This window comes from Rhinoderma darwinii, unplaced genomic scaffold (genome assembly GCF_050947455.1).
Source record: "Rhinoderma darwinii isolate aRhiDar2 unplaced genomic scaffold, aRhiDar2.hap1 Scaffold_742, whole genome shotgun sequence".
Classification (NCBI taxonomy): Eukaryota; Metazoa; Chordata; class Amphibia; order Anura; family Rhinodermatidae; genus Rhinoderma; species Rhinoderma darwinii.
In genome coordinates, this window is record NW_027464304.1 from 80051 (window position 1) to 93594 (window position 13544).

The 13544-nt window shown below is 47.7% G+C and overlaps 9 non-coding genes across 9 annotated transcripts; all 9 read right to left on the bottom strand.

The window, feature by feature from the left end:
* Positions 1-325: 325 nt before the first annotated feature.
* Positions 326-516, bottom strand: LOC142730276 (U2 spliceosomal RNA). Its single transcript, XR_012878917.1, has one exon. It is a non-coding gene; the product is annotated as a U2 spliceosomal RNA (small nuclear RNA).
* A 1288-nt stretch (positions 517-1804) lies between these two features.
* LOC142730277 (U2 spliceosomal RNA) lies at positions 1805-1995 on the bottom strand. Its single transcript, XR_012878918.1, has one exon. It is a non-coding gene; the product is annotated as a U2 spliceosomal RNA (small nuclear RNA).
* Positions 1996-3279: 1284 nt separating this feature from the next.
* LOC142730278 (U2 spliceosomal RNA) lies at positions 3280-3470 on the bottom strand. The gene has a single exon (XR_012878919.1). It is a non-coding gene; the product is annotated as a U2 spliceosomal RNA (small nuclear RNA).
* Positions 3471-4770: 1300 nt separating this feature from the next.
* LOC142730032 (U2 spliceosomal RNA) lies at positions 4771-4961 on the bottom strand. Its single transcript, XR_012878699.1, has one exon. It is a non-coding gene; the product is annotated as a U2 spliceosomal RNA (small nuclear RNA).
* A 1304-nt stretch (positions 4962-6265) lies between these two features.
* LOC142730033 (U2 spliceosomal RNA) lies at positions 6266-6456 on the bottom strand. Its single transcript, XR_012878700.1, has one exon. It is a non-coding gene; the product is annotated as a U2 spliceosomal RNA (small nuclear RNA).
* A 1288-nt stretch (positions 6457-7744) lies between these two features.
* LOC142730034 (U2 spliceosomal RNA) lies at positions 7745-7935 on the bottom strand. Its single transcript, XR_012878701.1, has one exon. It is a non-coding gene; the product is annotated as a U2 spliceosomal RNA (small nuclear RNA).
* Positions 7936-9219: 1284 nt separating this feature from the next.
* On the bottom strand, positions 9220-9410 carry LOC142730035 (U2 spliceosomal RNA). The gene has a single exon (XR_012878702.1). It is a non-coding gene; the product is annotated as a U2 spliceosomal RNA (small nuclear RNA).
* Positions 9411-10690: 1280 nt separating this feature from the next.
* On the bottom strand, positions 10691-10881 carry LOC142730036 (U2 spliceosomal RNA). Its single transcript, XR_012878703.1, has one exon. It is a non-coding gene; the product is annotated as a U2 spliceosomal RNA (small nuclear RNA).
* A 1293-nt stretch (positions 10882-12174) lies between these two features.
* LOC142730038 (U2 spliceosomal RNA) lies at positions 12175-12365 on the bottom strand. Its single transcript, XR_012878705.1, has one exon. It is a non-coding gene; the product is annotated as a U2 spliceosomal RNA (small nuclear RNA).
* Positions 12366-13544: the final 1179 nt, after the last annotated feature.

Consider the following 13544-nt stretch of genomic DNA (forward strand, 5'->3'; position numbering starts at 1 on the left):
TCAATCAATCAATCAATCAATCAATCAGTGGCTGGCTCAGGTGCAGCTCTTTAACTTACCTAAAAGGGAGGGCGGAGAGAAGACAAGGAAGGTGAATGAGGTGTTCCAATGTGAAATGCCGGAAACACAGAAACACAGACGACACACAACAAGAGGTGGCAATCTATTCATTAATTGCATTTAATCAATGAGCTCATTATCACTCATGCATTGTCCAACAGGTGTTGAAATAATGGGATTAAAAGGGGAGATCCCTTCAGAAAGACAGAAACAATAGCAAAGACAAAAAACACTTTTGGAATCTGCTTTTAGTCAACACATAAGGAAAGGGTGCACCGGTCCTGGAAATACTGCAATACCAGGTCAATGCGTGGAGTGGACAGAGCAAGCTCTATTTCCATCTCCCTGTTCTAAAAATCCATTTAATATATGGTCCCCAGATAGGGGACGTATCAGATATTAAACTGATAAGAACAGATACTACACTTGATCTTAGCCAAAAGGCCGAGAAGCGATAACCCGAACGGGCCGCGCGTTGCCCGAGCCTGCCCGATACTGCTGTTCAGCCCTTGCAGCGATTCAGCCTACTTCTAGGCAATTCCATGGGGCCCTGCAGGCTCACACACTCACAGCTACACGGGAGGTGAATAAAGGCCGGAGAGGAAGCCAGACAGGATTTGCTTCTTTTGCTTGCACCACAATGCAGTGCTGAAAGAGGAGGAATCTACATAAAAACGCCTTCCTGGCAACGCCCAAATGCCCTGCTGCCATGCAGATAAACACTGGCAGCGGCAGCAAGTGCATGCCCACAGCCACCCCTTGTTCCTTCACACCTTGTATCAGCTGTAATCCAGTCCAGTCCAGTGCTGCCTGCTGAGCAGCACTGACCAACACTGCCTGGGCCCAGGCTTTTATCTCTGAGGCCCCATTATGATGTCAGAAAGCTGGCTCTGGAATCCTGAGGGCTCCACTATGACACGTGCAAAGTTCCGTCTGAACTTTATATAAGACGGTGAGGCTCAGTCAGTCACTCAGTGTTGCCTGAGAGGGCAACACTGCAACAGCCGGCCGCCAGGCTGTCTTTTTTTTGCACAGCTAGTTGCCTCCAGGAGGCCACAAGAGGGAGACAAGGGACTGCAAAATGGAAAATAGGCATCCACCAACTTTACAGACAACTTCTCCTTGCTCCTACAACCTCCATCCTTGCACAGTTTGTTATTCTTCTAGGTAACATAGTAACAAATCCAAATTGCTGCTCTCTTTGTAGGCAAGCAAGGCTTTGTTGCAACTGCAATTCTTACTTCTTCTTGAAATGTAGGGACGACAGTACATTCCATCACATCCATCTAGTGTACACAGGTAGGTCCATTGTGGCGGGCAGGCGAGCGGGCGGGCTGCTTTATTGGCTGTTTGCTGTTCCCCTACTCCACTCCACTATTTGACTGTTGTGCTGCATCAATCAATCAATCAATCAATCAATCAATCAATCAATCAATCAATCAATCAGTGGCTGGCTCAGGTGCAGCTCTTTAACTTACCTAAAAGGGAGGGCGGAGAGAAGACAAGGAAGGTGAATGAGGTGTTCCAATGTGAAATGCCGGAAACACAGAAACACAGACGACACACAACAAGAGGTGGCAATCTATTCATTAATTGCATTTAATCAATGAGCTCATTATCACTCATGCATTGTCCAACAGGTGTTGAAATAATGGGATTAAAAGGGGAGATCCCTTCAGAAAGACAGAAACAATAGCAAAGACAAAAAACACTTTTGGAATCTGCTTTTAGTCAACACATAAGGAAAGGGTGCACCGGTCCTGGAAATACTGCAATACCAGGTCAATGCGTGGAGTGGACAGAGCAAGCTCTATTTCCATCTCCCTGTTCTAAAAATCCATTTAATATATGGTCCCCAGATAGGGGACGTATCAGATATTAAACTGATAAGAACAGATACTACACTTGATCTTAGCCAAAAGGCCGAGAAGCGATAACCCGAACGGGCCGCGCGTTGCCCGAGCCTACCCGATACTGCTGTTCAGCCCTTGCAGCGATTCAGCCTACTTCTAGGCAATTCCATGGGGCCCTGCAGGCTCACACACTCACAGCTACACGGGAGGTGAATAAAGGCCGGAGAGGAAGCCAGACAGGATTTGCTTCTTTTGCTTGCACCACAATGCAGTGCTGAAAGAGGAGGAATCTACATAAAAACGCCTTCCTGGCAACGCCCAAATGCCCTGCTGCCATGCAGATAAACACTGGCAGCGGCAGCAAGTGCATGCCCACAGCCACCCCTTGTTCCTTCACACCTTGTATCAGCTGTAATCCAGTCCAGTCCAGTGCTGCCTGCTGAGCAGCACTGACCAACACTGCCTGGGCCCAGGCTTTTATCTCTGAGGCCCCATTATGATGTCAGAAAGCTGGCTCTGGAATCCTGAGGGCTCCACTATGACACGTGCAAAGTTCCGTCTGAACTTTATATAAGACGGTGAGGCTCAGTCAGTCACTCAGTGTTGCCTGAGAGGGCAACACTGCAACAGCCGGCCGCCAGGCTGTCTTTTTTTTGCACAGCTAGTTGCCTCCAGGAGGCCACAAGAGGGAGACAAGGGACTGCAAAATGGAAAATAGGCATCCACCAACTTTACAGACAACTTCTCCTTGCTCCTACAACCTCCATCCTTGCACAGTTTGTTATTCTTCTAGGTAACATAGTAACAAATCCAAATTGCTGCTCTCTTTGTAGGCAAGCAAGGCTTTGTTGCAACTGCAATTCTTACTTCTTCTTGAAATGTAGGGACGACAGTACATTCCATCACATCCATCTAGTGTACACAGGTAGGTCCATTGTGGCGGGCAGGCGAGCGGGCGGGCTGCTTTATTGGCTGTTTGCTGTTCCCCTACTCCACTCCACTATTTGACTGTTGTGCTGCATCAATCAATCAATCAATCAATCAATCAATCAATCAATCAATCAATCAGTGGCTGGCTCAGGTGCAGCTCTTTAACTTACCTAAAAGGGAGGGCGGAGAGAAGACAAGGAAGGTGAATGAGGTGTTCCAATGTGAAATGCCGGAAACACAGAAACACAGACGACACACAACAAGAGGTGGCAATCTATTCATTAATTGCATTTAATCAATGAGCTCATTATCACTCATGCATTGTCCAACAGGTGTTGAAATAATGGGATTAAAAGGGGAGATCCCTTCAGAAAGACAGAAACAATAGCAAAGACAAAAAACACTTTTGGAATCTGCTTTTAGTCAACACATAAGGAAAGGGTGCACCGGTCCTGGAAATACTGCAATACCAGGTCAATGCGTGGAGTGGACAGAGCAAGCTCTATTTCCATCTCCCTGTTCTAAAAATCCATTTAATATATGGTCCCCAGATAGGGGACGTATCAGATATTAAACTGATAAGAACAGATACTACACTTGATCTTAGCCAAAAGGCCGAGAAGCGATAACCCGAACGGGCCGCGCGTTGCCCGAGCCTGCCCGATACTGCTGTTCAGCCCTTGCAGCGATTCAGCCTACTTCTAGGCAATTCCATGGGGCCCTGCAGGCTCACACACTCACAGCTACACGGGAGGTGAATAAAGGCCGGAGAGGAAGCCAGACAGGATTTGCTTCTTTTGCTTGCACCACAATGCAGTGCTGAAAGAGGAGGAATCTACATAAAAACGCCTTCCTGGCAACGCCCAAATGCCCTGCTGCCATGCAGATAAACACTGGCAGCGGCAGCAAGTGCATGCCCACAGCCACCCCTTGTTCCTTCACACCTTGTATCAGCTGTAATCCAGTCCAGTCCAGTGCTGCCTGCTGAGCAGCACTGACCAACACTGCCTGGGCCCAGGCTTTTATCTCTGAGGCCCCATTATGATGTCAGAAAGCTGGCTCTGGAATCCTGAGGGCTCCACTATGACACGTGCAAAGTTCCGTCTGAACTTTATATAAGACGGTGAGGCTCAGTCAGTCACTCAGTGTTGCCTGAGAGGGCAACACTGCAACAGCCGGCCGCCAGGCTGTCTTTTTTTTGCACAGCTAGTTGCCTCCAGGAGGCCACAAGAGGGAGACAAGGGACTGCAAAATGGAAAATAGGCATCCACCAACTTTACAGACAACTTCTCCTTGCTCCTACAACCTCCATCCTTGCACAGTTTGTTATTCTTCTAGGTAACATAGTAACAAATCCAAATTGCTGCTCTCTTTGTAGGCAAGCAAGGCTTTGTTGCAACTGCAATTCTTACTTCTTCTTGAAATGTAGGGACGACAGTACATTCCATCACATCCATCTAGTGTACACAGGTAGGTCCATTGTGGCGGGCAGGCGAGCGGGCGGGCTGCTTTATTGGCTGTTTGCTGTTCCCCTACTCCACTCCACTATTTGACTGTTGTGCTGCATCAATCAATCAATCAATCAATCAATCAATCAATCAATCAATCAATCAATCAATCAATCAATCAGTGGCTGGCTCAGGTGCAGCTCTTTAACTTACCTAAAAGGGAGGGCGGAGAGAAGACAAGGAAGGTGAATGAGGTGTTCCAATGTGAAATGCCGGAAACACAGAAACACAGACGACACACAACAAGAGGTGGCAATCTATTCATTAATTGCATTTAATCAATGAGCTCATTATCACTCATGCATTGTCCAACAGGTGTTGAAATAATGGGATTAAAAGGGGAGATCCCTTCAGAAAGACAGAAACAATAGCAAAGACAAAAAACACTTTTGGAATCTGCTTTTAGTCAACACATAAGGAAAGGGTGCACCGGTCCTGGAAATACTGCAATACCAGGTCAATGCGTGGAGTGGACAGAGCAAGCTCTATTTCCATCTCCCTGTTCTAAAAATCCATTTAATATATGGTCCCCAGATAGGGGACGTATCAGATATTAAACTGATAAGAACAGATACTACACTTGATCTTAGCCAAAAGGCCGAGAAGCGATAACCCGAACGGGCCGCGCGTTGCCCGAGCCTGCCCGATACTGCTGTTCAGCCCTTGCAGCGATTCAGCCTACTTCTAGGCAATTCCATGGGGCCCTGCAGGCTCACACACTCACAGCTACACGGGAGGTGAATAAAGGCCGGAGAGGAAGCCAGACAGGATTTGCTTCTTTTGCTTGCACCACAATGCAGTGCTGAAAGAGGAGGAATCTACATAAAAACGCCTTCCTGGCAACGCCCAAATGCCCTGCTGCCATGCAGATAAACACTGGCAGCGGCAGCAAGTGCATGCCCACAGCCACCCCTTGTTCCTTCACACCTTGTATCAGCTGTAATCCAGTCCAGTCCAGTGCTGCCTGCTGAGCAGCACTGACCAACACTGCCTGGGCCCAGGCTTTTATCTCTGAGGCCCCATTATGATGTCAGAAAGCTGGCTCTGGAATCCTGAGGGCTCCACTATGACACGTGCAAAGTTCCGTCTGAACTTTATATAAGACGGTGAGGCTCAGTCAGTCACTCAGTGTTGCCTGAGAGGGCAACACTGCAACAGCCGGCCGCCAGGCTGTCTTTTTTTTGCACAGCTAGTTGCCTCCAGGAGGCCACAAGAGGGAGACAAGGGACTGCAAAATGGAAAATAGGCATCCACCAACTTTACCGACAACTTCTCCTTGCTCCTACAACCTCCATCCTTGCACAGTTTGTTATTCTTCTAGGTAACATAGTAACAAATCCAAATTGCTGCTCTCTTTGTAGGCAAGCAAGGCTTTGTTGCAACTGCAATTCTTACTTCTTCTTGAAATGTAGGGACGACAGTACATTCCATCACATCCATCTAGTGTACACAGGTAGGTCCATTGTGGCGGGCAGGCGAGCGGGCGGGCTGCTTTATTGGCTGTTTGCTGTTCCCCTACTCCACTCCACTATTTGACTGTTGTGCTGCATCAATCAATCAATCAATCAATCAATCAATCAATCAATCAATCAATCAATCAATCAATCAATCAATCAGTGGCTGGCTCAGGTGCAGCTCTTTAACTTACCTAAAAGGGAGGGCGGAGAGAAGACAAGGAAGGTGAATGAGGTGTTCCAATGTGAAATGCCGGAAACACAGAAACACAGACGACACACAACAAGAGGTGGCAATCTATTCATTAATTGCATTTAATCAATGAGCTCATTATCACTCATGCATTGTCCAACAGGTGTTGAAATAATGGGATTAAAAGGGGAGATCCCTTCAGAAAGACAGAAACAATAGCAAAGACAAAAAACACTTTTGGAATCTGCTTTTAGTCAACACATAAGGAAAGGGTGCACCGGTCCTGGAAATACTGCAATACCAGGTCAATGCGTGGAGTGGACAGAGCAAGCTCTATTTCCATCTCCCTGTTCTAAAAATCCATTTAATATATGGTCCCCAGATAGGGGACGTATCAGATATTAAACTGATAAGAACAGATACTACACTTGATCTTAGCCAAAAGGCCGAGAAGCGATAACCCGAACGGGCCGCGCGTTGCCCGAGCCTGCCCGATACTGCTGTTCAGCCCTTGCAGCGATTCAGCCTACTTCTAGGCAATTCCATGGGGCCCTGCAGGCTCACACACTCACAGCTACACGGGAGGTGAATAAAGGCCGGAGAGGAAGCCAGACAGGATTTGCTTCTTTTGCTTGCACCACAATGCAGTGCTGAAAGAGGAGGAATCTACATAAAAACGCCTTCCTGGCAACGCCCAAATGCCCTGCTGCCATGCAGATAAACACTGGCAGCGGCAGCAAGTGCATGCCCACAGCCACCCCTTGTTCCTTCACACCTTGTATCAGCTGTAATCCAGTCCAGTCCAGTGCTGCCTGCTGAGCAGCACTGACCAACACTGCCTGGGCCCAGGCTTTTATCTCTGAGGCCCCATTATGATGTCAGAAAGCTGGCTCTGGAATCCTGAGGGCTCCACTATGACACGTGCAAAGTTCCGTCTGAACTTTATATAAGACGGTGAGGCTCAGTCAGTCACTCAGTGTTGCCTGAGAGGGCAACACTGCAACAGCCGGCCGCCAGGCTGTCTTTTTTTTGCACAGCTAGTTGCCTCCAGGAGGCCACAAGAGGGAGACAAGGGACTGCAAAATGGAAAATAGGCATCCACCAACTTTACAGACAACTTCTCCTTGCTCCTACAACCTCCATCCTTGCACAGTTTGTTATTCTTCTAGGTAACATAGTAACAAATCCAAATTGCTGCTCTCTTTGTAGGCAAGCAAGGCTTTGTTGCAACTGCAATTCTTACTTCTTCTTGAAATGTAGGGACGACAGTACATTCCATCACATCCATCTAGTGTACACAGGTAGGTCCATTGTGGCGGGCAGGCGAGCGGGCGGGCTGCTTTATTGGCTGTTTGCTGTTCCCCTACTCCACTCCACTATTTGACTGTTGTGCTGCATCAATCAATCAATCAATCAATCAATCAATCAATCAATCAATCAATCAATCAGTGGCTGGCTCAGGTGCAGCTCTTTAACTTACCTAAAAGGGAGGGCGGAGAGAAGACAAGGAAGGTGAATGAGGTGTTCCAATGTGAAATGCCGGAAACACAGAAACACAGACGACACACAACAAGAGGTGGCAATCTATTCATTAATTGCATTTAATCAATGAGCTCATTATCACTCATGCATTGTCCAACAGGTGTTGAAATAATGGGATTAAAAGGGGAGATCCCTTCAGAAAGACAGAAACAATAGCAAAGACAAAAAACACTTTTGGAATTTGCTTTTAGTCAACACATAAGGAAAGGGTGCACCGGTCCTGGAAATACTGCAATACCAGGTCAATGCGTGGAGTGGACAGAGCAAGCTCTATTTCCATCTCCCTGTTCTAAAAATCCATTTAATATATGGTCCCCAGATAGGGGACGTATCAGATATTAAACTGATAAGAACAGATACTACACTTGATCTTAGCCAAAAGGCCGAGAAGCGATAACCCGAACGGGCCGCGCGTTGCCCGAGCCTGCCCGATACTGCTGTTCAGCCCTTGCAGCGATTCAGCCTACTTCTAGGCAATTCCATGGGGCCCTGCAGGCTCACACACTCACAGCTACACGGGAGGTGAATAAAGGCCGGAGAGGAAGCCAGACAGGATTTGCTTCTTTTGCTTGCACCACAATGCAGTGCTGAAAGAGGAGGAATCTACATAAAAACGCCTTCCTGGCAACGCCCAAATGCCCTGCTGCCATGCAGATAAACACTGGCAGCGGCAGCAAGTGCATGCCCACAGCCACCCCTTGTTCCTTCACACCTTGTATCAGCTGTAATCCAGTCCAGTCCAGTGCTGCCTGCTGAGCAGCACTGACCAACACTGCCTGGGCCCAGGCTTTTATCTCTGAGGCCCCATTATGATGTCAGAAAGCTGGCTCTGGAATCCTGAGGGCTCCACTATGACACGTGCAAAGTTCCGTCTGAACTTTATATAAGACGGTGAGGCTCAGTCAGTCACTCAGTGTTGCCTGAGAGGGCAACACTGCAACAGCCGGCCGCCAGGCTGTCTTTTTTTTGCACAGCTAGTTGCCTCCAGGAGGCCACAAGAGGGAGACAAGGGACTGCAAAATGGAAAATAGGCATCCACCAACTTTACAGACAACTTCTCCTTGCTCCTACAACCTCCATCCTTGCACAGTTTGTTATTCTTCTAGGTAACATAGTAACAAATCCAAATTGCTGCTCTCTTTGTAGGCAAGCAAGGCTTTGTTGCAACTGCAATTCTTACTTCTTCTTGAAATGTAGGGACGACAGTACATTCCATCACATCCATCTAGTGTACACAGGTAGGTCCATTGTGGCGGGCAGGCGAGCGGGCGGGCTGCTTTATTGGCTGTTTGCTGTTCCCCTACTCCACTCCACTATTTGACTGTTGTGCTGCATCAATCAATCAATCAATCAATCAATCAATCAATCAATCAATCAATCAGTGGCTGGCTCAGGTGCAGCTCTTTAACTTACCTAAAAGGGAGGGCGGAGAGAAGACAAGGAAGGTGAATGAGGTGTTCCAATGTGAAATGCCGGAAACACAGAAACACAGACGACACACAACAAGAGGTGGCAATCTATTCATTAATTGCATTTAATCAATGAGCTCATTATCACTCATGCATTGTCCAACAGGTGTTGAAATAATGGGATTAAAAGGGGAGATCCCTTCAGAAAGACAGAAACAATAGCAAAGACAAAAAACACTTTTGGAATCTGCTTTTAGTCAACACATAAGGAAAGGGTGCACCGGTCCTGGAAATACTGCAATACCAGGTCAATGCGTGGAGTGGACAGAGCAAGCTCTATTTCCATCTCCCTGTTCTAAAAATCCATTTAATATATGGTCCCCAGATAGGGGACGTATCAGATATTAAACTGATAAGAACAGATACTACACTTGATCTTAGCCAAAAGGCCGAGAAGCGATAACCCGAACGGGCCGCGCGTTGCCCGAGCCTGCCCGATACTGCTGTTCAGCCCTTGCAGCGATTCAGCCTACTTCTAGGCAATTCCATGGGGCCCTGCAGGCTCACACACTCACAGCTACACGGGAGGTGAATAAAGGCCGGAGAGGAAGCCAGACAGGATTTGCTTCTTTTGCTTGCACCACAATGCAATGCTGAAAGAGGAGGAATCTACATAAAAACGCCTTCCTGGCAACGCCCAAATGCCCTGCTGCCATGCAGATAAACACTGGCAGCGGCAGCAAGTGCATGCCCACAGCCACCCCTTGTTCCTTCACACCTTGTATCAGCTGTAATCCAGTCCAGTCCAGTGCTGCCTGCTGAGCAGCACTGACCAACACTGCCTGGGCCCAGGCTTTTATCTCTGAGGCCCCATTATGATGTCAGAAAGCTGGCTCTGGAATCCTGAGGGCTCCACTATGACACGTGCAAAGTTCCGTCTGAACTTTATATAAGACGGTGAGGCTCAGTCAGTCACTCAGTGTTGCCTGAGAGGGCAACACTGCAACAGCCGGCCGCCAGGCTGTCTTTTTTTTGCACAGCTAGTTGCCTCCAGGAGGCCACAAGAGGGAGACAAGGGACTGCAAAATGGAAAATAGGCATCCACCAACTTTACAGACAACTTCTCCTTGCTCCTACAACCTCCATCCTTGCACAGTTTGTTATTCTTCTAGGTAACATAGTAACAAATCCAAATTGCTGCTCTCTTTGTAGGCAAGCAAGGCTTTGTTGCAACTGCAATTCTTACTTCTTCTTGAAATGTAGGGACGACAGTACATTCCATCACATCCATCTAGTGTACACAGGTAGGTCCATTGTGGCGGGCAGGCGAGCGGGCGGGCTGCTTTATTGGCTGTTTGCTGTTCCCCTACTCCACTCCACTATTTGACTGTTGTGCTGCATCAATCAATCAATCAATCAATCAATCAATCAATCAATCAATCAGTGGCTGGCTCAGGTGCAGCTCTTTAACTTACCTAAAAGGGAGGGCGGAGAGAAGACAAGGAAGGTGAATGAGGTGTTCCAATGTGAAATGCCGGAAACACAGAAACACAGACGACACACAACAAGAGGTGGCAATCTATTCATTAATTGCATTTAATCAATGAGCTCATTATCACTCATGCATTGTCCAACAGGTGTTGAAATAATGGGATTAAAAGGGGAGATCCCTTCAGAAAGACAGAAACAATAGCAAAGACAAAAAACACTTTTGGAATCTGCTTTTAGTCAACACATAAGGAAAGGGTGCACCGGTCCTGGAAATACTGCAATACCAGGTCAATGCGTGGAGTGGACAGAGCAAGCTCTATTTCCATCTCCCTGTTCTAAAAATCCATTTAATATATGGTCCCCAGATAGGGGACGTATCAGATATTAAACTGATAAGAACAGATACTACACTTGATCTTAGCCAAAAGGCCGAGAAGCGATAACCCGAACGGGCCGCGCGTTGCCCGAGCCTGCCCGATACTGCTGTTCAGCCCTTGCAGCGATTCAGCCTACTTCTAGGCAATTCCATGGGGCCCTGCAGGCTCACACACTCACAGCTACACGGGAGGTGAATAAAGGCCGGAGAGGAAGCCAGACAGGATTTGCTTCTTTTGCTTGCACCACAATGCAGTGCTGAAAGAGGAGGAATCTACATAAAAACGCCTTCCTGGCAACGCCCAAATGCCCTGCTGCCATGCAGATAAACACTGGCAGCGGCAGCAAGTGCATGCCCACAGCCACCCCTTGTTCCTTCACACCTTGTATCAGCTGTAATCCAGTCCAGTCCAGTGCTGCCTGCTGAGCAGCACTGACCAACAATGCCTGGGCCCAGGCTTTTATCTCTGAGGCCCCATTATGATGTCAGAAAGCTGGCTCTGGAATCCTGAGGGCTCCACTATGACACGTGCAAAGTTCCGTCTGAACTTTATATAAGACGGTGAGGCTCAGTCAGTCACTCAGTGTTGCCTGAGAGGGCAACACTGCAACAGCCGGCCGCCAGGCTGTCTTTTTTTTGCACAGCTAGTTGCCTCCAGGAGGCCACAAGAGGGAGACAAGGGACTGCAAAATGGAAAATAGGCATCCACCAACTTTACAGACAACTTCTCCTTGCTCCTACAACCTCCATCCTTGCACAGTTTGTTATTCTTCTAGGTAACATAGTAACAAATCCAAATTGCTGCTCTCTTTGTAGGCAAGCAAGGCTTTGTTGCAACTGCAATTCTTACTTCTTCTTGAAATGTAGGGACGACAGTACATTCCATCACATCCATCTAGTGTACACAGGTAGGTCCATTGTGGCGGGCAGGCGAGCGGGCGGGCTGCTTTATTGGCTGTTTGCTGTTCCCCTACTCCACTCCACTATTTGACTGTTGTGCTGCATCAATCAATCAATCAATCAATCAATCAATCAATCAATCAATCAATCAATCAATCAAGTGGCTGGCTCAGGTGCAGCTCTTTAACTTACCTAAAAGGGAGGGCGGAGAGAAGACAAGGAAGGTGAATGAGGTGTTCCAATGTGAAATGCCGGAAACACAGAAACACAGACGACACACAACAAGAGGTGGCAATCTATTCATTAATTGCATTTAATCAATGAGCTCATTATCACTCATGCATTGTCCAACAGGTGTTGAAATAATGGGATTAAAAGGGGAGATCCCTTCAGAAAGACAGAAACAATAGCAAAGACAAAAAACACTTTTGGAATCTGCTTTTAGTCAACACATAAGGAAAGGGTGCACCGGTCCTGGAAATACTGCAATACCAGGTCAATGCGTGGAGTGGACAGAGCAAGCTCTATTTCCATCTCCCTGTTCTAAAAATCCATTTAATATATGGTCCCCAGATAGGGGACGTATCAGATATTAAACTGATAAGAACAGATACTACACTTGATCTTAGCCAAAAGGCCGAGAAGCGATAACCCGAACGGGCCGCGCGTTGCCCGAGCCTGCCCGATACTGCTGTTCAGCCCTTGCAGCGATTCAGCCTACTTCTAGGCAATTCCATGGGGCCCTGCAGGCTCACACACTCACAGCTACACGGGAGGTGAATAAAGGCCGGAGAGGAAGCCAGACAGGATTTGCTTCTTTTGCTTGCACCACAATGCAGTGCTGAAAGAGGAGGAATCTACATAAAAACGCCTTCCTGGCAACGCCCAAATGCCCTGCTGCCATGCAGATAAACACTGGCAGCGGCAGCAAGTGCATGCCCACAGCCACCCCTTGTTCCTTCACACCTTGTATCAGCTGTAATCCAGTCCAGTCCAGTGCTGCCTGCTGAGCAGCACTGACCAACACTGCCTGGGCCCAGGCTTTTATCTCTGAGGCCCCATTATGATGTCAGAAAGCTGGCTCTGGAATCCTGAGGGCTCCACTATGACACGTGCAAAGTTCCGTCTGAACTTTATATAAGACGGTGAGGCTCAGTCAGTCACTCAGTGTTGCCTGAGAGGGCAACACTGCAACAGCCGGCCGCCAGGCTGTCTTTTTTTTGCACAGCTAGTTGCCTCCAGGAGGCCACAAGAGGGAGACAAGGGACTGCAAAATGGAAAATAGGCATCCACCAACTTTACAGACAACTTCTCCTTGCTCCTACAACCTCCATCCTTGCACAGTTTGTTATTCTTCTAGGTAACATAGTAACAAATCCAAATTGCTGCTCTCTTTGTAGGCAAGCAAGGCTTTGTTGCAACTGCAATTCTTACTTCTTCTTGAAATGTAGGGACGACAGTACATTCCATCACATCCATCTAGTGTACACAGGTAGGTCCATTGTGGCGGGCAGGCGAGCGGGCGGGCTGCTTTATTGGCTGTTTGCTGTTCCCCTACTCCACTCCACTATTTGACTGTTGTGCTGCATCAATCAATCAATCAATCAATCAATCAATCAATCAATCAATCAATCAGTGGCTGGCTCAGGTGCAGCTCTTTAACTTACCTAAAAGGGAGGGCGGAGAGAAGACAAGGAAGGTGAATGAGGTGTTCCAATGTGAAATGCCGGAAACACAGAAACACAGACGACACACAACAAGAGGTGGCAATCTATTCATTAATTGCATTTAATCAATGAGCTCATTATCACTCATGCATTGTCCAACA